This window comes from Perognathus longimembris, chromosome 13 (genome assembly GCF_023159225.1).
Source record: "Perognathus longimembris pacificus isolate PPM17 chromosome 13, ASM2315922v1, whole genome shotgun sequence".
Lineage (NCBI taxonomy): Eukaryota > Metazoa > Chordata > Mammalia > Rodentia > Heteromyidae > Perognathus > Perognathus longimembris.
Window position 1 is genome coordinate 26965759 of NC_063173.1, and position 26817 is coordinate 26992575.

Here is a 26817-nt window from a genome sequence, read left to right on the forward strand (position 1 = left end):
CCATCCACCCAGGACCCCGCCCCCACCAACTGTACTTTGCTTTTTGTTGTTTCCCACATCTTCAGAATGCAGACTCATAGGTTTGACCCTTTCCTCTGATGGAGAAGGCAGAACTAGGCTAACACATTCTTCATGGCTCTTTCAGGCTTTGCCCATAGCCTGGTACCCATAGTAGTAGATGTTTACTGTGAATCTAACTACTGCTTGCAGTGATGATGACTTAATAATTTATTCCCCCTTTTCCTCCAATTGATCCCTTAATCTTCCTGACATTTGTTATCCTTTTTAAAATTTTTGTGCTTATGTGCATTTAAAATATGAAGAGGCTTGCTATGATAGTTCCAGATATTCACACAGTGTATTTTGGGGGGAAAAAAAATCCCCTCTATCATATTCCCATTATTCCCCTCCTTCCCATCATTCTCATATTCTCTCTTTCTCTTCCTCATCCCTCCCTCCCTTTCTCCCCTTGCCTTTACTGCCTTCACAGCCATCCAAGCTGTGTCATCTGAGTTCCCACTCTGGTCTTCAGATAGCACACATCTGTACCCAGCAGTCACTGTAACTTTCCCAGTATGCACATCAGATCTCTTACCCCCACCAACCCCACTCCCATCTGAAAACTTACTTCAGTGGACTTCATTGGACATAGCATAAAATCCAGACATGCTACTACATAATCTCCAAGGTCGTACATGTTTTGGCTCCTGCCCATGTCTCTGGCCTTGCATTGTCCCACTTTCTCCTTCTCCATCCAGGCCTTCTTTCATTCAATTCCCTGACATTGACAATCCTTTTCTCCAGAACCTTTGTACCTATGATGCCTTCTGCTTGGAATATATTCTCCATGTCCCTCCCACCTCTCCTTTCTTTTTACAAGGCTGACTTATTCTCCTTTCTAGGTCTCAGCTCGGATATAACATGAAAAAGGGTGTCCCTGATCCATTCACCAACTATTATCTCTCAGCTGTTGATTACTTTTAGAAAGTTTAGTTCAAATCTAAATACTTCATATTTCTTGTTATATTTTGTTTATTTGTTTTGGTTTTGTGAGACAAGAGTCTCACTTGTGTAGCCAGGCCGGCCTCCAACTTAGGAGTTTCTTGCCTTCATCTCCTGAATGCTAGAATTACAGGTGTGTATCACTATGCCAAGCAATATCTCTTGTTTTCATATATGCCAATTTTTATTTGTGTTATATTGTCCCACTGGATAGTAAACATCAGTAAAACAAAAATATCAAGTCAGTTCAGCTTGTAGGTGAATTTCCCAGAATCTGCTAGGATAATGCCTGGTTTAAAGGGCCTATTCTTTTACATAATGGACAGAAGGATGGATGGATGAATGGGTGGGTGGGTGGATGGATGGATGGATGGATGGATGGATTAATGAATACCAAACATACCAGACATATATGATCCAGGGGCTGATATACAGAATATTTAGAACTAGTGTGGTGCAGCCACCAATGTACCAGAGCAGAGGAGACCAAGCAGAATAGGGCTGTGACTCCCAGAGTGGGTCATCACCTAGCTGTAAACTACTCTGATGGGTGGAAGAGGTCAACCCTGGTTCTGCAGGTGGTGGGGAACTATCCCACTTAGTCTTCATCCTGTCCTCTAAAACAGACATGGATTTAACCTGCCTTCAAAAACAGGTTTACTTATGTCTGGGAACACCCCTTGTGTGAGACTGAGTGGTTTGGCTCAACCCACTACCATTTTTGGAGAAATGATTTCAGCTTCATTCTTGAGAAGTTCAGATTTTATTTTTGCTACTTCTCAGATAGTGGATAAATATTGAAAGCTGTGTGTGTGTGTGTGTGTGTGTGTGTGTGTGTGTGTGTGTGTGTGTGTGTGTAAGTCCTGGGGCTTGAATTCAGGGCATTGTCCTGAACCTCTTTTGCTCAAGGCTAGCACTCTACCACTTGAGCTTCAGCACCACTTCTGGTCTTTTCTGTGTATGTGGTTCTGAGGAATCGAACCTAGGGCTTCATGCATGCTAGGCAAGCACTCTACCACTAAGCCACATTCCCACCAATATTGAAATCTTAACATAGCCATTCTGAGCCCTGTATTCTACTCATTGGGCCATTGTGAAGGTAAAAGAGACCATGTTAATTTGAGGTTATCACAATACCTGGCCCAGCAAGTGCCCTCAATCACTAGCAGTCATTGCTTTTTTTTTTTTTGGCCAGTCCTGGGCCTTGGACTCAGGGCCTGAGCACTGTCCCTGGCTTCTTCCCGCTCAAGGCTAGCACTCTGCCACTTGAGCCACAGCGCCGCTTCTGGCCGTTTTCTGTATATGTGGTGCTGGGGAATCGAACCTAGGGCCTCGTGTATCCGAGGCAAGCACTCTTGCCACTAGGCTATATCCCCAGCCCCAGTCATTGCTTTTTAATAATTGTTTAAAATGCTAGTTACATAGGCCAGGACAGTGAGCCATAGTAAGCCAAGATGCTCCCATCTGGGAGCCAGGATGTAAACATGAGTTCTTTTAGCCCCAGATCTATACCCGTGGCCACAGTGTACCCTTCTCTTTGTGATTCTGCTTTGTGGAAGTCACCTCTCTCCTCCAGCTTTTTCAGTCATTGGGGGGAGTCTGAAAAAGCTGAAGTAGTCAACAACTGTGTCCTAGCAGGAGGTTCTGCTCTTTGGAATCAGCAGACTAACCACCATGTAATGAAATCAGAGGTGCAAACCTGTTAAAATCCTCAGCTGAGGTCTTAAAACAGAACATAAAAGGGTTTATGACCATGTAGATTTGAACTTCTCTCAGAGCCAAGCTATAATTCCAGCTCTGGTTGTACAGAAAGATCAGAACCATAATTTGAGGAGGGCCTCTAAACAGGCACTGCTTACGTTTCAGGATGTGAGCTGGGGTGTGTAGCTGCCCTGCTGCCGTGTGGGGGTGGGGGTAGTGGAGGGAGGGTGAAGCAGAGTGTCTGCCTTATCCAGTTAAATGTACTTGACTTCTCATTTTAAACATAGGCCAAGGGAAGTCTCCCAGGGCCAGGTCTCAATGATCTGGAAAGAGGGAGTAGAGAGCAAAGCTAGCCAGCTAGAGGAGCTCAGTGGGCTGGGCCTACCTTAAATGTTCCCAGTAGAAGTCTTGGAGGGAGGTCCCAAAGCTGCACTCAGCACTTGTCATGCTAATAGCCTAGCTTCTCCAGAGACTCCAAGGTCAGCTCCTTCACTCTAGGCCGGAGTTCCCCTGGGTAGCTAGGTTTCTTCCATCCCCCTTCTCTTGTCCAGCTGCCCCTTGGTTTGTCCTTTGTGCTGCTACTGAGATTCCTGGCACTGTCCCTCTGTTCTGGTTGCCACTGTGTTATATAGTAAATTATCCAAGAAGCCACATATTGAAGGATTGAATCATGGAGTTTTTATAGAGCATTTGCAGTCTACAGGCAGCCAGTTGTTACAAATACCCTTAACACTCTCAGGAAACAAACCAGAGAGGAAAGAAAGAACAAAAACAAGACCAACAAACCAATCCGGCTCCAATGGAGAGCTGACTTGGGACACCATGGTAACCGGAGACGAGCCACGAGACAGGACAGAGGATGAGAACATGGAGACATGAGGCATGGCTTAATGTAGTCCGAGCTGGCATGACCCTAAATAGGGTAAGGTCAGGGGGCAGGGTCACAGGAAGCTCCCAGTCCCAGGCACTTGACTGACAGGTTTAGTAACCTATAGGCCAAGTGCCCATCCCTGTCTCTAGGGATTCAGGTACACCTATCACCTGGAGATGGACTTCCCTTTCCTCTAGGAATTCAGGCACAACTATCAAGACAAGATGACAGATAGTACAACTTGACATGTGGCAAATGATAGCACTGGCCGTATCTGACCTCCGTATTACAACTGTTCTCTACCAGCCTGGTTACTCAGCCAGTGATCCTTAAATGCAGATCTGACCTTGTATCTGCCTGCTTAAAATCCTTTGTAGCTCTTTCTTACAAGTGCAAACCAAAATGTCACAATGTGGGCCTCATAGTCTCATCTCCTACCTCAGAACCTGCGTTACGCAGCACTTTGCAGGCTCTGTTATGCCACTCTATAGCATAGCAGGTCTGTGCATTTACCACGTTTTTTTTCTCTGTTTGGGCCATGTTTGCCAGGCTACCACTGCCATGTACTTCTCTTGTGGTGTTTTGTGTCTCCTTCCCCAGGCATCTCAGGCTTAGTAGTCACTTCCCCATCCCCCAGCTCCCAAAAGACCTCATGTGAATCCTTTAATTTCTCATGGAATCTTGCATTCCCCCTCCCATATTTGTGATACTAAGCTTGAAGGAAGGGATGGTCATATCTGATATCGAGTAATAGTACAGGGTCTAGCACATAGTAGGTATTCAGCACTTGCTGAGATGAACTTCCACTTGAGCTAAATGAGTATATTCCTCCTGTGCAGAGGAGGCTTGAACTATGTACCACAGCACTTGTTTTTCTCACTCTTAATTCCTGCACAGCCCTTGGCAAGTGGGAGACAGAGAAGCATGAAACCTAGGTCCACACTCCAAGGATTCCACATGCCAGGGCCAGCCACTTACCCCTATAAAGAGAAGGTAATGGCCAGGCACAGGTGGCTCATGCCTGAAATCCTAGCTACTCAGGAGGCTGAGATCTGAGGATTCCCCAGGCAGGAAAGTCACTGAGACTCTTTATCTCCACTTAACCATGGGAAAACCAGAAGTTGTACTGTGGCTCAAGAGGTGAAGCACTTGAGCTGAAGAGCTCAGAGACACCCCACCCCCCAGGGCCTGGGCTGGGAATGTGGTTTAGCAGTAGAGTGCTTGCCTAGCTTGCATTAAGCCCTGGGTTTGATTCCTCAACACCAAATACACAGAAAAGGCCAGTAGTGATGCTATGGCTTGAGAGGTAGTGCTAGATTTGAGCAAAAAGAAGCAAGGGACAGTGCTCAGACTCTGAGTCCCAAGCCCCAGGACTAGCAAAAAAAATAAAAAATAAAAAATAAAATAAAAAGGAAAAGGTGAGAGAGAGAGAGAGAAAGAGAGAGAGAGAGAGAAGAGAGAGAGAGGAGATTTATGGTTTATTATGTGGCATAGGCAGCTGTGGGGAGAGATAAAGTAACCAATCTTCAGGGTATTGACACAAGCTTTCTGTTTAGATAGACAAAGAACTGGGGAAAAGGGTATAGAGATATTCATTATTATTAAGTAGTCTTGGTCGAACTATGGCTGGTTTACCATTATGGAGGGGTTCCAGAGAAGTTGTTACCACTGTCATCATGTTTGAGGAGTGATCTAATCAGTATAAACAAGTCATCCATTGCCTGGAGGATGGTCTGTCCTGTGGTGGAATTTTGCTGTACCCTTCCTATAGGGCAGGTCTCTTCATTCTCTTAGTGAAGATGTTATCTATAAGTCATGTCCTTACGGGATTGCAAAGTGACTTCAGAGAGAAAGGCTTAGAGCAAAGACTTTGAGACAGGTCTCTATCAAATCTCTATCTCTGTCTAACAAATGTAGACAGGGATGCCAAATTTTCTCCTGCTATAATTTCTAGGCCCAAGTAAATAGCCAGTACTTTTCAGCAAAAGCAGGTTAAATATCTGCTACAAGCAGGTCTTCAACAAAGATTAAGGTGCAAGTGTGGCTGATATAGTTTAGGGGTGTGGCTGGCCTAGTCGGTTGTGCTACTGTTTTGTTTTGTTTTGTTTGGGGCCAGTCCTGAGGGCTTGGAACTCTGGGCCTGATGGTCCGTGGCTTCTTTTTGCTCAAGGCCAGCACTCCACCTCTTGGGCCACAGCGCCCCTTCTGCCTTTTTCTGTTTATGTGGTGCTGAGGGCTTCATGCATGCTAGGTAAACTTACTCTACCACTAAGCCACATTTTCAGCCCTGTTGTGCTACTATTGTTGGTCCTTCCAAGGTACAGTAATCTCAACAGCTTATAATTTGTTCTCATAGTTCTAGAAGCTGAGTCCCAGCCTTGTCAAAGGCCATCATGGCCAATTCATGGTCATGGTTGACTGGCATGAACAACAACAAGGCTTCTAACCCATCTACAAGGGCTGCTCTCTGCCCTCATGTCCTAGCCACTTTCCAAGGGCCCCACCTCCAAACACCAGCATATTGGGGCTTAGATTTCAACATGAATGTGGGGAAAAGGGACACAGATATTTAAGTCCTTAACCTTCACCCATTAGGCAAAATGTACAACTCCCTGTGTGCAAGGTGCTATGCTAGACTTGTGTGTGGTTTGGAGGGCTTACAAAGCCCTCTACCTATCTCAAAGATCAAGTCATAAGCAACCAAGAGAATGCTCAATGTAGACATGGATGTCCAAACTTTCAGATTCAAATTGTAGGACACTATAGGACAATATAGACAGAGAGATTCCAGAAGGAGGTGGATTTGTAGCTGGCTTATGGAAAGCATGTGGGAGCTAAACGTGGTGAAAAGGGGAAGTTCAGGTTTGGTGGGACACATTATGGTATTTGTGCTATTCAGGATTGCATGGGGTCCTTTGCGAGCTCCAAATCAGGGAACTAAGCCTGAAATGCCTGGGAAGGGGACAGCTGTGCAGAGCACAGAATGAGAAGTGCATGGTATCCTGGCATACGTGGCCCAAAACAGGGAATGGAGGGCAAAAACCTACACCATTTTTTGTTTTTATTTTGTTTGGCTTTGTTTTGTTTGGCTTTGTTTTGTTTTACCAGTCCTAGAGCTTGAACTCAGAGCCTGAGCACTGTCCCTGGCTTCATTTTTTGCTCAAGGCTACACTCTACCACTTGAGCTACAGCACCACTTCCAGCTTTTTCTATATAGGTGGTGCTGAGGAATAGAACCCATGTGAGGCAAGCACTCTACCACTAGGCCATATTCCCAGCCCAAATTCTGGACAGTTTTGTTGTATGGAACGGGGAGACCTATCTTAGATGGCTGGTTGCTTATTTTCCAGGCTATGGGCAATCCACTCTTGACTCTAGCAGTCATGTCCTAATGTATCCTTGGAAAGTAACCTCTTCTAGTCCTTGGGAGCAAAATATGTCAGGAAAGGTCAGCTCTGTGTCCTTAGAGAGAAGCGTCCAAAACCAGATACTGATAGACAGAGACAAATAGCTGACTTATTTGCAGATGCCCTGGGGTTCACAGTATTAAAACCACCACCTTCTAATGATTAAACACTACACAAACACCCAGTGACCGGAGTGTCCCTCCATAAGTGGGCTATAAACCAAAAAGGGCAGTGGCTGTCACAGCAACTGGGAGGAGAAAAGGCTGGGGAAATGTTTTCTGTCCTAAGCAACACAACCTCCAACCCCATCCCAGAAAGCAGACCCAGACATTTACTACAACCTGGGAGAAAGGCAGAGGGGAGATGTGGCTGAAAATAGAAAGTAACAAACATTTCCTCTCCATTGTGCTGGGTACTCTATAAATGCTGCATGTTAACTTATACCACAACCAGTTGAGTTGGATGGTATATAGGTTGGGAACTAGAGTTGGCAATTGATGAGCTGGGGTGCATATGAGAGCTGAATTCGTGATCCATTTGTTCTGTTTACCCATCTCTGAGGGAAAGACTATGACCTCCACATTCAAATGAGATGATACAGGTAACTCAAAGACTTGGATAGTTCATTTGTCTCAGAAACAAGACTAGAATCCAGGTCCTCGGACACTCCAATACATGCTTTGGCCATTATCTCAAATGATTTCATTGGGTCCTTAATGATTCCCTGAGTTCAGATAAACCAAATTTCGAAGTCCAGATGTGAGATGGACATTGCCTCACTGGTCCTTGCTCTACCTGCTTCCCTTGGTCTCCTGAAAGCCAAAGGTAATCACAAAGTCCCTCACTATTGCCAGCATCTTGGCCGATTAGATTAGGCTCCTACTGCTTTTCAGCTGTGCATTCACTACATCTACTATTTAGCTTCAAGATTTGTCATGTTACTAATGACAATGTCTACTAAAGAATACAGGTGAACATTTGGGAAGAGAATATTCAGGAGAATACATACACAGTAAATTCTCCAACATTGCTAACTGGTGAACTCAGGAACCACTGAGAACTAGTTCCAAACACCAGGTTCTTTACCTGGGGTGGGAGAGGGGGAGAGGGAACACCTTCAGTCCTCCCAGAAACTTCCTAGGACTCACAGTTTCTAGCAGCAGTTACTCATCTGGCTCTCCATATTTCTCCCTATCCTCTCAAAAGGCTTAGCTTATTTCTTTATTGTTTGTGTTCTAGTCCTAGGACTTGAACTCAGGGCCTGGGCACTGTCCCTGAGTTGTATTTTGTTTGTCTTGTTTTGTTTTGTTTGCTCTTCCACTTGAGCCACAATTCTACTCCCAGCTTTTTTTGTTGCTTAATTGGAGATAAGAGCCTCATGGACTTTTCTGATTGGGTTGACTTTGAACTATTCTGATTGTGTTGGCTTTGAACTATGATCCTCATATCTCAACCTCTTGAGTAGCTAGGATTACAGATGTGAACCACTTGTGTCTGGCTTAATTTATTTCTTACGTGTTCTAAAGTGTTCTCAAAGGAACCTTTATTTTTAGAATAATTCTAGCATAACTTAGCTTTTTTTGTGTTTCAGTTTCTCCTTCTGGGTTTGGTCAGTCCAATATGACCAGGGAGCTTGCCATAACAGACTAGCAGTGTTATAGATGTGAAAGTCTGAGCAGGGGAACTTCGCCATGCATGAGGTGACCACCTGGTGCTAATGGAGCTTAAGGCAAAAAGGCTCTCATGCAGGAGAGTTTGATGTTCTGATCAGATAACAGTTAATTCTTTCAAAGCTTCTCTCCAGGAGAGAGGCTCAACCTCCTAGTCCCATAAATTCCCTCCCCTTGCCAGTACCTCACTGAAACTTAAGGTAGTGCTGAAATAAGATAGCATCTAAATCCACTGGACTGCCTTTTAAATGACAAGCATTAAGTCTTCCTAGGCTGCACTAGTTATGGTTTTGTACCAGATGCTGCCAGATGTTCTTTGGGGAGTCAAGGTTTCTCCTCTGCCTTTCTTTTTCCTAGTGCTTCTTTTGATGCAAGACTTTGAACCTGGAACTGTGGTGATTAAAAGCAAAGGCTCTACAATAGGGCTTAACTCAAATTCCAGTTGATTACCAAGTGACTCAGGGCAGGTTCATGCCTATTGTGCTGGGCTCTTCTAACTGGAATTGTGATGCATATCTGTGATAATCCCAATAAAGGATATTTAGTACTTGGAGGAAAGATTTAGCTTCTAGGCAGAACAGGAGCAGAAAGTCATCCTAATTCACTTTCACTGGACTACAAGCTTGCTGTCAGTAGAGATGTTCTCTCTCTGACTTAATGCTTTAAACACCAGAGCATCAAAAGTAACTGTCCCATGATAGAAGTTTAATAAATGCTTGTGAATGAGCAATCTTATTTACTTTTGGCTGTTCTTTGAATATAGAACAAAGGGAAGTGAGTCCCATCTGAAGTGAAAGATGTTTAATAAGGAGAGGAACACAGGGAAAGGAAACAGACATGTCTGGCTACTCCAGTGTGCCCTGCAATGGGCTAAAGTCCCCAAGTGTCTCTCACCTCATCTCATCTTGCTGAACTCTTCCAGAAAGTCAGTGTGCTCTTGTTATTATTTTTCAGGTTAAAGTTGGATAGCTGGAGAAACTGTGGTGAGTGATCATGAGAAGTTTAGCAGTTATCATGATATTTATTACCAGCAACAGCATGAACATCTATGAAGTACACTGTGTGAGTCAGGCACAGTTTCTAAATTTACTCACTCAATCCTCAGCACAACTCAGTAAGGTAACCTCATTGTAAAGATGAGAGATGCCAGTGGCCCACCCCTGTAATCCTAGCTACTCATGAGGCTAAGATCTGAGGATCCGGGTACGAATTCATCCTGGGGAAGGAAAGGGCATGAAACTCTTATCTCCAATTAATCACCAGAAAGGTCTGGGAATATGGCCTAGTGGTAGAATGCTTGCCTTGTATATATGAAGCCCTGGGTTCAATTCCTCAGCACCACATATATAGAAAAAGCCAGAAGTGGTACTTTGGCTCAAGAGGTTGAGTGCTAGCCTTGAGCAAAAAGAAGCCAGGGACAGGGCTCAGGCCCTGAGTTCAAGGTCCAGGACTGTCAAAAAAAAATACAATTAATCACCAGAAAACTGAAAGTAGTACTGTGACTCAAATTGGTAGTACACTAGCCTTGAGTGAAAGAGCTCAGGGACAGCACCCAGGCCTTGAGTTCAAGCCACACGACCAACAAAAATGAAAGAAGGAAAGAAAGATGAGAGGACCAAGGTACAAAGAGGCTAAGAAATGAATTTGTACATAGATGGAGGTAAGCTGGAATTTGAACTCTTAGTGCACAAAGATGACTTTTTTTCCTCATGTCCCAGAAAACATGAATAAGGAACTTATTGAGAGTGAGCTTTCTCAAGCAGAAGCCTCCTTCTCTGGAAAGTTTTAGAATGAGAATGACTGTCCATATGGCTAGGATGTATGATTGGCATTTCGCCCCCACCCCCCCACCCCCCTCCTGGAGTTGCTGGATAAAGTTGTGAAAGAATCTTTGAATGTCCCCCCCAGGGCCTTGTATGACTCATCTCTCTGTATGGACACTTTATTATTTCCACAGAAAAAAATGAATCTTCCTTTCCATGGAATGAAGTAACAGGTTATGAACTACTCCTGGTGTCTAACTTTAGCCAAGCCGAGTGTATTCCTGTGCCACACCCAAGTTACCAGAAGCTATAGGTCTGACAGATTGGCTAAAGGACAAAAGCCAGTCCATGGAGAAATCAACTCTCCTTTGAAAGTTAGGTCAGGCTAGTTACTCAACCTCACCCAGCCTGGTACAGGAGTCCACTAATTTGATACTTAGGAGCACAGAGCTGTGGTCCAGCAGGCACAGCTGTCATCCAGCTAGGTGGTGATCACCAAGGAGGGGCTGGCTGCAGAGTAAGTGCTTCTTCCTGACCTTTCACATTGGGTTCATTGTATTACTGTATTGTTTAGGAGTTGGGGGAATATTTTACAGTATAAGACAAACATTATCATATTTAGTCCTCATGCACATTTTGTATGATTAGTCATTATGGACATGAGGGAACAGAAACTCAATGTTTCAGAATTCTCAGCCTGTATAGTTGTATATATATATGTTCTTTCCTATATTTAGTATATATTTACTGATAGGAATCTTGTGAACAACTTGAAAATAATTAAGTATACACTACTTCTTACTGTAAATTCCACAAATCCAACTGATTTTTTTTCAGCAAACATTTCTTTGCACTAGGCCCAATTCTTTTATCAGTAGCCAGTCAGTGGCTGCCACTGACTAGTGAACGTGGGTCCAATATGAATGTTGGTGGGTAGTTTTGTTTACAGTAAGGCATATGATGAAAGTGAAGCAAGAAAGACATGTGTTACAACTTTATATATTCATCAAAGGCATAAAAGATTTTTTTTAATATTTGCCAGTTATTTTATTTTTTTCTAAAAACAATAGAAAAAATCAACTTTAGAAGGGAAAAATGTACTTAAATTTAAAAATTAGGGTTTATAGTACAGGGGTTTGAACTCTTGTATATGGCTATAAGCGTTTTATTAAAGTTATTTACATTTAATGGTCTTATTTACACAGGAAAACGGTAAACTTTTAAGATTTTTTTAAAAAACAATTCTTAAATACAAATCTGTTAAAGGAAAAAAGATGGTAAGAATAAAAAAAGTTTTGTTTCTCAGTATTTATGACATATCAGTCTGGTTTGTTGTTTTTTGTTTTTTCAGTTGATACTCATTACATAATATTAGCTGTGCACGCACATCTTGATGTGTGTATCTGTGTTTTCATTGCTATCTGCTTTTTAATCTGACATTATTCTCCTTTACGATTACTTTTTTTTGCTTTTTTCAATTGTACTTTTGTGTTTGAACTCAAGGCCTGGATGCTGTCATTTAGCCTTTTCCTCTTAAGGCTAGAGCTCTATCACTTAAGCCATAGCTCCACTTTCTAGCTTCTTGGTGGTGACTTGGAGATAGGAGTCCATGGACTTTCCTCCTTGGGTTGGCTTTCAACCACAGTTCTCAGATCTCATCCTCTTAAGGAGCCATTGGTCTCATGGCTTCTTTACTACATCTTGAGATTCAAAATCTTCCAGAGTACTTTCTTAGTCCCTAACAGCCTGCAGAGATGGCAGGGACACAAACAAAAATGAATACCTGTACTTAGTGCCTTGAGCCTGACCACTGTGGGAGCAAAGGCTCACTCACTCAAAGCAAAAAATAGAGTCTCAGATGGAAATCACTCACACCCAGGCTGAGTCCAGGCAACAGCCAGCAGACCTTGGCAGTGGAAAGAACTAGTGTGGGAAAGACTAAATTTAGCCTTCCATGTGGCTTTTTCTGCTGCTCATGTCTTTGATCCACTTGGCAGTTGAAAACTGAAGTTCCTCAGATCTCCTTTCAGTCCCCTGGTTATTTTGCTAGATAAAGTATTTGCACAGAATATTGCGTGTGCCTGTACATGCTTAAGTTCTCTGGTATCTCACGACTGTTTTGCAACAGGATAATGCTACAAGCAATTTTCATCACCTTAAAAATGCTTTACTTACATTGAACTGGTGCTTTTCCTTGATTCCTGAAGTGTTATTGCCTTTTTTTCCCCTTGATGAATTGACATTCCTGTAGCTTCTTTCTCTTCTTATCACCCATCATATTCAATCATCTTTTCCATTCCTTCCTGTAATGTAGACCTCTCTGACTTTGGGGTGGGAATTTTGAATTTCTGGTTTATAATAGAGAGAGAGATGAGTAGAGAGTAAAGCATATTTGGGTATTTGGAGATCCAAGGCTCAACTAAAGGCTGTGACCTCAGCTGTGGTCCTTTTCTTCCCTGAGCTCTTCCAGGGAATGGATCCCAATCCCTAAACTTCTTTTCAGGTCAGAACATCTCAGTTTACTACATAACCAGCCCTCTGTCACATTTTCTATTTGATTATTGAAAGCAAAATGCAGGGAAGTCAGTCCTTGATAAACTCAGTGTTGTGCAGACTGAAGCTCCAGAACCTGTGATGGGTAAGCTGTGAGATGGTGTTGCTTTCCATAGAGTAGACATAATAATTGATCAAAAATGTAGGGCTTCTTAAAGGAAATGGATAAAACACAAGCAACAGTGTAAGGTTTCTGAGTTGGGAAACAGAACTGGGTTAATTTTCCTCTGATATGTATATACATCCCTGCTCCCTGTAGATTTTTTGGAAGCAGTGAATGCCTGTAAGCTCCACACTCTGTGACTGGCCTTATTGCAAGATCTGGCTCCTGATATTGTTTCACTCTTCTTTCTCTTCTATCACTAAATTATACACCACTCCTTAAAAAAATCACCCTTTCTCTAGCTTGCTGTCCTTTTCTAGAGGCATTCCATCCTCCCTTAACTCACCACTTCAGGGTTCACATTAAATGTCACTCCTGACTAAAGACCACATCAAGTGTCTCTCCTAGTTGCTTCCATGTACTCTTCATTATCATAGCACCAGATATGCCATATTATGGATGTCTGCAACTCAGCCTGTCACTTTATCTGTGCTCTAAGTTTCTTGAGGGAGGAGATCTAACTTACCATTATTATATCCTCAGTACCCAGGCCTAACAAGGATACAGACAAACAGACAAGCTCCAGTTCATACAGCTCTACTTATTGGTTAGAACCACAGTTCATTCAGTCTACATCTCTCTCTATCTTCCATTCCCCCATATTCCTGCATTTTTCAAGACTTTTCACTCCAACTCTATCATGGGGAAGACATCTTTCCTATTGCACAACTTTCTATCTCTGAAAAAGCAGTAGGGAAACAAATAGAAGTTGCTTTGTAGACCTTTGATGTAGAGCCTCATTTACAAGCCTGTATGCATCCTTGGATTAAGAGGGAACAACATAATATTTAGGTCAACTGGCTTAAGCCCCCCAGTTCCTGCCATGCAAATTGGGGCTCATTCCCCCTTTCTCTTGTTTGATATGACCTTCCCCTGCCATGCAAATTGGGGCTCATTCCCCCTTTCTCTTGTTTGATATGACCTTCCTGTCCCAGATGTATTTGTGAGCTACATGTGGGGCTCTGTATTTTAATTTGTGAATTTTGAAACCCAAACATGTCTAATGATGCTTGGAATCTAGTGGCTTTAAAAAAATGTCCTTGGATTTTGTTGAAAGGGACCTGAGTCTATAATATGTATACAGCTGCAGCTCTTATCAGAATGCAGACACGCCTCTCATTACTGCTAATTGCAGGTCTACCACCAGGAGATCTGGGCTCAAACCTCCTAATTCTGTGACTGGTAACCTGCTTTATAGCATTGGCAGAAGGGGATACATTACAGTATCTTTCAGGCAGCTGCTTTTTAGGTAAATTAATACCTGGGGGTCTTTTTCTTTCTCTAGGAAACTTTAAGTACTGTAACAGGCTTTCATTTAAGGCTGTGCGAGGCTTATTTCACCAGATTGCTATTTGGAAGTTCTAACAAAATACCTTTATGAATAGCAACTATAATACCCTTAATCCACTCAACTTCCTGACATTTTAAACTAAGTGGATTGGTAAGAATGAAATCAGGTTATTCCATCTCTCTACTCTCTTCCTCTCCCAGCCCTGCCTGTACATCTTCAAGGCTAAGGTGCTGGGGAGAAAATTCTGTCTTACTAGTCTTTTTAGTTTCCCAAACTAGAAAATGTCAGGAAACCTCGCTGCAGACTCTGGGTTTTATAATTATTTAGTCTAATGTGCAGTTGTGGGGCTTTTTGTTGTTGTTTGCTTGTTTGATTTAGTTTTTATCTCAATGCCCTACTGGGGATATAATCAAGTGCCTTGCTTGTTAATCAGAGATAGAATCTCATAGACTTTTCTTCCCAGCATGGCTTTGAATCTCAATCTTAGTCATTTGTGTAGCTAGGATTATAGGCATGAGCCAAATATGATGATGATGATGATGATGACGATGATGATGACGATGATGATGATGATGATGATGATGATGATGATGATGATGATTTTGCCAGTGTAAGGTCCACCCCCAGAAGGGCTCCATGCAGACGCCCCCCCCCACCTGTTTAACTCTGCAGCCAGTACCTGAGTTACCTAGGTAACTGGCACACATGGGTGGAGGCAGGTACCTCCTCCTTCTGTGAGGTCAGATCCAATCCACCTGGCCCTATCTCCCACCTTTTCCTAAATTCCAGCTCAACACAGTCCCCCTTCTCTTTTCCTCTTCTCTTACTCTCTTGCTCTTTTCTCTCTTTTTCCCTTCTTCTTTCCCCTTTGTCTCCCCATGCCTCCATAAACTCCTTTCTGCCTGAACCATGTGGCAGGTTTCCTTTCCTTTCTGGCAAACCTTACGTCCAGTACTGGGGCTTGAAGTCAGGACCTCCAGCTCTTGCTTATTTTTTTCACTCATGATTTGCTCTCTACCATTAGGTACCAGTTCTAGCTTTTTTCTGGTTCTTTGGAGATAAGAGTTTCACAGATTGGTCTGCCCAGGATGGCTCTGAATCACAATTCCCAACCCCCGAAGTAACTAGGGTGATAGATGTGAAAAACAAGTACTCACCTCTAGTCATTATTGATTGATTGATTGATTGATTGATTGCCAGCCCTGGGGCTTGAACTTAAGGCCTAGGCACTGTCCTTGAGCTTCTTTTGCTTAAGGCTAGCACTCTACAATTTGTGTCACAGCGCCACTCCAGGCTTTTTCTGTCTATGTGGCACTAAGAAATCGAGCCCAGGGCTTCATGCATGCTCAGCAAGCACTCTACCACTAAGCCACATTCCCAGCCACTCTAATCCTTAACTTCTATTTTATATAGCCTCAGGTGTATAAAGAAGCAGGTGTTTTATAATATTATTTCTGTAATTTGATATGAATATGCCACTATGAGCATCTTACAATCAGATTCATTTGCATCATTTTTTATATCTATGGTTAGGGTTCCATTCTCTAAAGGAGCCATTATGTGATTAACTCCTCTACTAATGGATGGTCAGAGTGTTGCAGTCCTTTTGTTCTTAGAAATAACAATGCAGAGACCTTTCTTAGTGCTAAATTTGTGCACACTGGTGTGGGCTACCCATAAAGCATGCATTCTGTGTTTTCCTTACAATCCTGACATTTGTGTTGTGGTGCTCTTGAAGCCCTACAGAAAGGCATAGTGTTGTATATGTTCTGCCTGCCAGTGACAGGGCTGCCCTGAACCATTCATGGCCTTTATGTATCCATCCTCCATTGTTTCTGGCATCATGTTTGGGAGAAGGTTGGCTAAAGAATGGTGTTTCTGTTTAAGTTCAGCAAGCTGTCTGCAGCTGAGCCTCCAAATTCCATGTCAGTTTACATTATACTCTTAAGTGAATGAGCTTTTATCTTTCTTTCTGAGCATAAATAAAAGTGCGGAGCTAGAAACTACCATTATGTTACCTGACCATGAGTCACTTGCTCCTCAAGACAAAAAAGAAAGGAAAAAGGGGGAGCCATGGTTTAGGCTTGCTGACACCATGCTACAGTAATCGACCAGTAAAGTAGCATCAGTGAGACAATAATTACTACCTCCCTCCACTCCACCAGCCATGTGGCAAGTGCCAGCCTTAAGGCAAAAGTTTAAAGGCATGGTTTTAATCATGGGTTTTGCCACCAGAAAGCCTAGATTTTACCAACAATATGGCCTTGAGCAAGTTATCCAACCTACTTCTTTCCATTTCCTCATATAAATTAAGGATCATAATATCTACTGCACCTGTCTACATCTTCAGATGGATGAAATATGATTAGAGAATTTAGCACTGTAACAACTTGGCAATATCTCAATAAGTGGAAAATTGACAGGTTAGTCCTAGCTCCACAGAAGGCTGAGATCTGAGGACCTGGGTTCTAAGCCAGCCTAAGCAGATAAGTCCATGAGACTGTTATCTCCAGTAGATCACCAAAAATCTAGAAGTAGAGCTTTGATTTAACTGGTAGAGTTCCAACCTTGAGTGAAATAGCTAAGGAATAACACCCAGGGTATTGGTTTGTGAATAAACCAAGGCCTATGTTCAGATTTTGGCCTTACCACTTAATAGCTATGTGATCTTTAGCAATTTACCTAACCTCTCTGATTTATAGGTCTATACATGAAGGAAGATAAAATCTATCTTTCTAGAATGGGGTGAGTTTTTATATCAACATGAGGAGAGAAATACATGAACACAGAGTACCTGGCACATATTAGTTTGGGCTTTTCAGTACCAGAGAGCCAAATTTATAAGTACTTACTATATGCAACCACCACCCCACCCCCCGTTTTCTTCTTGTTCCCATTCAAAACATGTTTTTGCTTTGAGACTAATGGCAAATAGAGTTTAATTCTTAACCAGTCTGTAACTTTTCAGCTAACCTCCTCACTAGACAAATACCTAGAATGAGTTGGGCTCTTGGCCAGACTTTTTTTTTCCCCCCTCTTTTATGGTAGACAAGATTGTGGTTTAGAGATTGTGGAAGGTTTTGTGAACCTATTTTATAGTTCCCATAAACTCAGAAGGGAAACAATGAAATACCAAAGCTAAGGTTCATAACAGGTTTGCTTAGAAGAAAACCCCTTACCTCAGAGAGTTGCAGAAGGGTTCTGTGAGGTAAGATATCTATAGTGTTTGATATGTTGCCTGGTATTTAGAAAGTCTGTGGGTAAATTCAGGGGGCTGTCCCTAGCAGAGGACAAATGGGTCGTGAGTCAATTTTACAAGCAAATGGATTTTTTTTCTGCCAGTATTGGGGTTTGAACTCAGGCCGTCATGCTCTGTTGTTTAGTTTGCTTGCTCAAGGATGTCACTCAAGCACTTGAGCAACAGCTCTACTTCTGGCTTTTAGCTGGTTAATTGGAGATAAGAGTCTTGTAGATTTGTCTGCAGGCTGACTTTGAACCATGATCATCAGATCTCAGCCTCCTAAGTAGCTAGGATTGCAAACAAGAACTACATGCACTCATCTGTGAATTTTCTTTTGAGAAGCAATTTCAGTAGGAGTTCTAGGGGGTGTAGACTTTTTACGTGGAGAGGTCTTGGAGCACTTTGGAGTGGGTCGCTGGCCCATTGAGCAGACAAATAATCTGAGAGCCAGTATTAGAAAGTAGTTTGGTTAGCCGATACAGTGATAAGTTGGAATAAAAATTGAATCCCCAGCCCTTGTTCCTGTGTTCTCTTCCCTGCAATAATACTTCACCATATAAGACTGAGAGTTGCTTGGTCTATGGACAGTGCAGTTAAGTGAAATGAGATCATTGTCCAAACTATTGGCTTAAATCACGGTCTGCTTAGGGTTGGCCATGATGAACCCTTCTCTCCATGATTGTTCCTCTCCAGTCTGCCTTTCTCTAGTCTTTCTCTGCCCTCCTTTCCTCATTATCTCATTCTACAGCAGACACAAATGCCAAAGAATAGCTGTGAAATACTTCATGCATTACCCATACATTTTAATAGAGATAATAGTCCAGCTATAAAAGTATTTGAACTCAGAATTCTTCCTACATACCCATAATGCCATGATAAAACATAAATCCTTAGGGCCAATGGTGTTCTTGTAACTCTTCTAAACATATTTTATGGTTTAGTTTAAAGGCCAAATTGCCACATAGATTTGCTTCTTTGAATGTTTCCATATTTTCTTCTAAAAAAATAAGGCTTATTATCATGACTGAAAATATAGAAAGGCCTAGCTCCAATTTTTTCCTGAAATATCTGCTCTTTGGCTGTTACTCTTTCTGGCCTGGCAGCATTGACTCAGGTGGCTCCACCCCCCCCCATCCGACCCCCCCACCCCCAGTCCTGGGGCCTGGATTTTGTCACTGAGCCTCTCTGTGTTCAAAGCTAGTGCTCTATCACTTGAGCCACACCACCATTTCTAGATTTTTCTAAGAAGTTTATTGGAGATAAGAATCTGCAGGGGATCTTCAGAATGCAGATCTTTAGATCTCAGCCTCCTGAGGTAGCTAGGATTATAGGTGTGAGCCAGGCTCCCTGCTCAAAAGGTGGCTTTTGATAGAAATGATAGTGAGTTGGAGCAGTGTCATTTTGCTGGAGATGTTAAATAATCAGGTTCCATGCTCTTGGCTCAGATGACTTGTTAATGAATTGATTACATAGGAGATAAGAAGGGAAACGAAAATGAAGATAGCTAACAGATAGTTTTACGTTAAAATGGCCAAATCTTGGAGGAATGGCTGTGCAGACAAATGGGAAATTGGAAGGGTTACTTTTGTATAAGGATAGACTTGAGATGGGTTGAGTACTCAAAGGGGCAGTCTAGACAGACTGAAGAGCTATCTGTCTACGCCTAGCATTTGAAAATATGAATGAGATCACCTAGAAAAAGACTGAGTAGAAAAGAAAAGGGAGTAGGAGGCAATCATAGAGATCTGGAGAGGTGAGGAGGTAAGTGAATTGAGGAGATCAAGAGGCCCACCAGGAGGCAGGAAGATACACAGTATGGCTGATGACATGGGAACTCAAGAAGAGAACCACTTGAAAAGGAAAGAATAGGTACTACCTGCTGCTCAAAACATATATGTAGGTTAAGACGAGAGAGTTGATGGTTGGCTTTGGCAAGAAAGGGACAATTGATGTTCTTGGGGCAAACAGACAAATGCTTCATTAAAGGAGTGGAGACAACAGTCTGACTTGTGGTTTGAAGTGATAATGGGACCAGAGAAATACTGGCTGCTTCTTTCAGTTGTTTTACCATAATATGGGGCAAAGACTGCCACAATCATAGAAGAGACTATGGGCATGGAAGCAAAGAGTTTGTTTTACTTGAGGATATAGGTGATACATTTCTGAGTCAGTGGGAATAAAAGAGGGAGAAATTAATTGTGCAGGAGGAAGATCAGAACGTCTTCATAAGAGAATGTCTTTTTAGATTCATTTCAGTGCTTTTCTATTTTCTGTTTTTATGGGATATTTCCTAAATACTTTTATTTTTCAATATCTTGGTTGAGTTGATCAACACTTTGTGGCTTAAGAAATGGCATTTATTTGGGAACTGTAACATCACTGATAACGTTCCTGTAAAGGAAAGGAATTGCTAGGAATTCTAGGTCATTGATATATGACTTGTTTAAAAACAAGGCTAGAGGCTGGGAATATGGCCTAGTGGCTGGGTTCCATTCCCCAGCACCACATATATAGAAAACGGCCAGAAGTGGCACTATGGCTCAAGTGGCAGAGTGCTAGCCTTGAGAAAAAAGAAGCCAGGGACAGTGCTCAGGCCCTGGCCAAAAATAAATAAATAAATAAATAAATAAATAAATAAATAAATAAATAAATAATTTAAAAAAAAACAAGGTTAGGCCTGGGAAGATGGCTTAGTGATATAGTACTTACCTAGCTTGGCCTGAAGTCCTGGGTTTGATTCCTTAGTACTGTAAAAACAGAGAAAGTCAGAAGTAGTACTGTGTCTCAAGTGATAGAATGCTAGCCTTGAGCAAAAAAAAGAAGCTCAGGGATAGTGGCCGGGCCCTGAGTTCAAGCTCCAGAACTGGAAAAAAATTTTAAAATAAAAACAAGGCTAGGCTTATGCCTGTAATAGCTACTTGGGAGGCTAAAATTGGGAGGATTGAAGTTCCAAGCCAGTCTGAGCAGAAATGTCCACAAAATTACATCTCCATGGAGGGAAGCTACTTGTCACCGTCCAAGCCTACACTGATAACAACTATGGGAAGGTAAAGTAGGTAGATTGCAGCTTAAGACAGGCTGGGCCAGCTGAGTGCAGATGGCTCACACCTGTAATACTAGCTAGTCAGGAGGCTGAGATTGTAGTTCAAAGCCACCTACCAAGTGTAAGACCCTGAGTTCAAAACCCCAGTGTGGAAAAGCTAATTAATTCATTAAAATAAATTAAGGTCAGAAATGGTATGGGGGGGGGGTGCTGGCTCTTGGAAAGGAGCCAAGGGACATCTGCTGTCTTAGAGTTGGTTGGCCTGCCTTGGATCATAGTCACATTGTTATCTTGTGTAGAATGGAAAAGCCTTCACTAAATTTGAACTTTATAGCTTCATGCCTTTACTTGAACCACCAAAAAAAAAAAAAAAAAAAAAAGATATGAAGCCATCTTAAAGCATTTTGTCTTGTGACAAATTTGTATTGTGCATAAACAGAGTGATCTATTTAGTGTTTTAGCCAATTTATATGAATGTTTATGAAAAGGGAGAAATTCCACTTACTAAACTTCGATTATAAAGATTAAAAGCCAAGAAGCCAAGCTACCTAGTGACCTTCTGGGCTCCACCTTACCTTTACGGTTGCCCTCTAGCCTGATACCTCCCAAGGCTTTCCTTGGTTCCCAGGCTGCTGGAGCCATGCATTCTTGGGTTTAAATGTGTAGATCGTATCCTGTCTTTCAGCCTTTGCATTGAGGATTGAGGTTTGAAGCCAGCCCAAGCAGAAAAGTCAGAGAGCTTCTGTCTCCAATTAACCCACAAAAATGCTGAACTAAAGGTGTAGCTCAAGTGGTAATGTGCAGCAGCAAAAAAGCTGAGCAAGAGGATGAGGCCCTGAGTTTAAGCCTCAATATGGGCAACAAACAAAGCTCTTGGCAGGCTTCCACTAGCAACTTCTCCAGATATATCATCTCTTCTTAACATTATTTTTTCTCCATAGTATTTATATTCTGACATTATATAATTCACATTTACTTCATAGCTCCACCACTAAAAGATAAATTCTATTAGCATTTGCTTTATTTACTTAGCTGACTGTTGTATCCTTAGCACTTGGAACAGTGCTTGCCAGGTAACAAGTGCTTTGTAAAATCCACGTGTTGAATGAATGAATGAATGATGAATAATGAATAATGAACAGACCATAGTTTGTCTTAGTAGCTAATAAGGATTTGTACCTGTTATATTTGCTGAGAGAACAAGTGTAGGAAACTGGGAAATCTTGTAGGTGTGTGTGTGTGTGTGTGTGTGTGTGTGTGTGTGTGTGTGTGTGTGTGTACATGCTAGCGAGCTTGAGCGTGCCTGCCTAGTCATCATTTCATTCCTAAATTACCCGTTAGTTAAGTTTGTAGAGATAAATAAATTTAGGTCCAGGGAGCGTTGCTTACTAGAACGTAAGGAGTGGTTTGAAGCATTTTTTATCAGTCAGGGCTTGTATCCATCTTTTAAGAAATCTGAACTACCTTTCCCTTCTCACAGGCCCTTTCCCTGCCCCCCCCCCAATTCTGCCTTTGACACCCCATTGTAGATGCTCCAGCAGCTTTTCAAGTGGAGGGTGGCCCTGGGAATGAGACATAAATGATTAACTTTGGTAAGGTCTCCTTTGAGATTGCCATCTCAGCTCCTAGATGTATTGTTTTTTTTCATTAGCCAAAGAAGCTCCCTTCCTTTTTGAGCCAAACTTCACTCCCTCCATCTTGGGTGGGGGAGGAGTGGCTCTCTATTCCCCTTTGAAAAGCTTGTTTGCTAAGCAAATGCTGACCACACAGAGACCCTACTTGCAGCCAGTTATTGCTTCCTTTCCTCTCCCTTCTCAGGGCCACAGTCCTCTCATGCCCACCCCACTGTGGAGGCAGCCAGCCAGGCAAGGGGGGGAGGTGGGCACAGAGAGCTTCATACAGGGCTGCAAGAGCTAACTGGTAAGGAGAGGGAGTAGGAGTTATGGAGAATATCTTCATCTTTCATGTTGAAATAAAAGCTATGGCTGCAACATAATTTTACTTTAGAATCATTCTGTAGTGACACAGTTGTTTATTGTTCCCAGAATCTCTGTACATTGTTCCTTTTGAACACTTTGATTACAGGTTTTAATAGAGATTATCCTGGTGCAACCCCTTCCCAGTCCTGTACTTGCTTCTTCTAGTCCCATCTCCCTTTCCAGCCTCTGTACCATAATGCTTAATGTGGCCATGCATATACATACATATACACAGAGATTCTTTTTCTTTTGAAATAAGTATGAGAAATTAATGCATATTTTCCTTGGCATTGTATCCACATTGATGTCACTGGAAATAATGTACATCCTAGTTAAGAGTGTAAACAGGTATCATTTCCCTTTATATTGGGTCTGAGTTCTCTATGCAGGCTTATCATTTTACTCAAATGCTTTACATTTAGATGTCAGTGGAACAAGCTAAGAAATGTTAAGCTCAATGAATAGTCGTGTCATTAAATGTAGCACATAGGGCCAGAAAGAGTTTCTTCAATGTTTTTAGCACAGTGCGTGGGGAAATAAATTTTTTTTTTCCTCCACACTTGTATTTTCTTCATTTTGCCCCGCTATTACTTAGGACATGTGGAGGGCTCTTCTATTCGGTACATTACGGTAATGCTTTTGGAGCTCGGTGTTAGGCTTCTGCTTTGCTGAAACTTTTCACAGCTGACTTGATACTAGCACTCTCTGCGCTGACCTCTCGGTCCTTCAGCACTTTAAAGGTTAATTTTGTTGGCGGATCGGATTTCTTTCCTGGGCTGGGGAATGGTGAACCTCTTCTAGCTGGTTCTTCAGTAGCAGAGTTGCTGGGTGCCCGGGATTCCCCGGCCCCGGTGTGTGCTGGCTCAGCGGCAGAAGGAATTGCCGTCCCTGGAGGCCCATTCAGCTTCTTTGTCCGCTGTTCTCCCGGGACCGCAATGTAGTGCCATGCTGTGGCCCAGGAACCTGACCAGGTAGGACGATTCCTCAGATTCCCTGGGCCTGAGGCAGATGGGGTCTGTATTGGCTTGCTGTTCTGTGACTGCTATTAAAAACCTGCTGCCGGCAGCCAGTGGGGCAGCTGCCAGAAATCTCTGTGGGCTAGGAGTGAAAGGGGAAGAAGATTCAGTACCCTTGTCTCCCTCCAACCTGCCCACCACCTCCCATTCTACCCTTGATGGTTTAGAGGAAGTCGGGCATTTTACAAAAGTACTTGATCCACCTTTTATTTCCCAAGCCATCTTATTAAAATGCTGAAACGAAACAAACAAACAAAACTGGGGGGGGGGGGAGTGTAGTGTAGAGGTGGAGGAGGAGAGATGGGGTGGGGGGGACGGACAGTGAACTGGAAAAAGCCTGTGTGACCCCAGGCAAGGTCTGCTAGTGACTCCAAAGGCCTGATTAAAATGACTTACAGTTGGAGGTTTTGTTTGGAATCTAAGGAGCCTGGTGAGCTTGTGGTTGTGTTTACTAATACAGCAAATTACTGGGTGAGGGTTCCTCCCTCCCCCCCCCCCTGAAATTAGACTCCAAAAGAAATGGCCTAGAATGTTTAAGTATAAAGATTTTCTTCTTGCTTTGTTAGAACCTCCATAGCCTTTGTGTTTTTAAGCCAGTTAACCAGAGAAGAAAATAATGTTCATTGCCACCTACCACGTGTGTCCAACCTTAGTCAGCAGTATCATTCAATTTTGGTTGCAAAATGTACTATATTTTGAGATGAAACAGTGGGAACAAAAAGAAGGCAAGTACTTTGTGCAAAGTCACAAAAATAAGACGAGGCAAAGCTGGGATTTGAACCTAGGTCTACCCCACCACCCTGTCCGCTGTCTTCCATGGTGGGCATGGCAGATGGGCTTGGTGGTGTCATTTGCAAGCTTACCTCTGGGTTCAGCTGGAGAAAGGGTACATCTGGTTGTTGAGGATTCACCAAGTACATGTGATGTTTGCAAGTATCCTGCCCTGGCTGCTCTCTTCGTTAAGTTGCAGGGCAGTAGGACTTTGCTAGAAATCTTTGAGGTGTGTTGATGGGTCTGGTTAAAGCTGTGCTTGTTATAGGGGTCACTTCCCAAATGGAAGTCAACTCTGAGATGTCTAATGACCTTGTAGCTGGCCTTGGCTGCTAAGGCTGTGTCTCAAGTAGCTAAATTACTGAGTCCTGGAGGAAGAAAAGAGAGAGATGTTAATGCTGACCTAGGCTGTTGGCACCAGCTATTTACAGGGTTCCTAATTGGATTGTGCTTGTCTTGGGCTGTGAGGTGATTTTGAAGGATGGTTTCTTGACCTGAGTTCCCTGTCCTTAACTTTTGAATACTATAAGGGAAAGTCCCCAAACTACAAAATGAGAGACCTCTCTTGGCTATCCAAAATTGCTGTTCTATTGATGCATTTGCCTTCTGGGTCTCTAAGAGCTACTGGGAGGTTTGTGTGTCTATGTGTCTATACTGAGGGTGAGAAGGCTTACAAAGGTTTTGGGAGTTCATATTCCATCCTACCTACTTAGACTTAAGGTATCTAGGCAATGACATCTCTGGGATTCATCCCTTACTCCCCTTAAAAAAAAACTCACTTACAGACATTTTTTTAAATAATGTGATTGTCTGAAGGGTGTCCTGAGTTTGTTTAGCAGATGGGAATTCTGAGTTCTTCTATGACTTAATTTACATAAAAGGATCTATACTTTTTTCTTACATTGAGTTGATATTAGGAGAGTCTAAGGTTCTGAGTCAAGCAGATCTGGATCCAAATCAAGCTTCATTTATTGGCTCAGGTATCTCGGGCAGATTACTCCATAATTTCCATAGCTATAGAAAAAGCACATTGTGCCTGGTAGGGTGATGGAGAGAGAGAGAAGCATTTGTATGAGAATGCATATAAAGTGCTTATCTTAGTGTCTGGAACCCATCATTAAAACTCTTCACCCTGTGTTAGCTATTCACTCGTGTTTTCATTAGTTATAATAGGCTGAAATCTGTGGAGGTTTAAGAGAAACTGAAATCAGGATGGGTTTGTTGAGATCCTTGGCAAAAACTGGCCAGCAGTGGCCCAAGCTTGAGCAGCTTTCTCTGGAGGAGCCTGGAGAAGAGAGGGCTTTGTGTAGCTGAGGTCAGCAGACACGCTGGTGCCTATTGTAACAATGAAGGTCTAAGGCATTAGGACCAAAGCACTGGGATTTCAAACCAGATCAAGCCCCTGAAAGCTAAGGGGGGAATTTCACGCCCACTCAGGGGACCACCTACTTGTTCAAGGAATGAGTTACCAAAATGGGACAAAGGTGCTGTGGGGTGAAACTCAACCCTGAGGCATTCTGATCACTGCCAAATCCCCGTGGAGCGCTCAGTATGGGGTTCAGGTTTCCCTCTCTCCATCCCAAATGATTGGCCTTGCACCTGGCACCATCTATAGAACTGCCTTTCCCCTGAGACACTGACCATTTTATAGCAAGAGAAAGGGGTGAGTTCTTGCATTAGGCTTTCTCATCATTTCTGTAATGTAGGTCTGAAGCTCCCTCCTGCAGTCTTGGCAGGTTCCCTGTATCTGGGCTGCTGCTGACATGCACTGGATCTCCCTGATAGGCCTGAAGATTGGTATACACCTGTCTGCTTTGTCCCTACAAAAGGCTTATGAAAAATGGGTGTTATTAACACACAGGGTCTCTTGGAAGTGAAGGGACTCTGACAAGGTAAATAACTTGGATTCAAATACAGAATCTATTTTACTGTATTCAGCATTTTGGGTTGCCAGCACCTCCTGTTCTTAGTGGACCCCTGGCCCACTACTAGATCAAACTATTGGAGACTCTGGGGCCTAAATTCAGCAGTTGCATGAATTCAAATTCAGGTTCTAATTTATTTTACACTGCAACTGCCAGACATATGTGCTGGTTCCAGAGGAGGAACCTAGAGGGAGGTAACTTGCCCATATGTGTGTGTAATTTTTTTTATTGTTTTCCTTTGTGTTGCTATAAGCTCTCTCTTTCTTCCCCTCTTTGCATCCTCCCTCCCTCCCTCCCTCCACCCTCCCTCCCTCCCTCTGTCCCTCCCTCCCTCCCTCCCTCCCTCCCTCCCTCCCTCCCTTCCTTCCTTCCCTCCCTCCCTCCCTCCCTCCCTCCCTCCCTTCCTTCCTTCCTTCCTTCC

General features: G+C 42.9%; 1 protein-coding gene and 1 long non-coding RNA gene across 8 annotated transcripts in view; both read left to right on the forward strand.

Moving 5' to 3' along the window:
- Nav2 (neuron navigator 2) overlaps positions 1 to 26817 on the forward strand; it is a 702797-nt gene that overhangs the window by 587049 nt on the left and 88931 nt on the right. The window lies entirely within an intron of this gene.
- LOC125361359 lies at positions 1807 to 26617 on the forward strand. Its single transcript, XR_007212938.1, has 3 exons — positions 1807 to 1822; positions 4987 to 4992; positions 25131 to 26617. It is a non-coding gene; the product is annotated as an uncharacterized LOC125361359 (long non-coding RNA).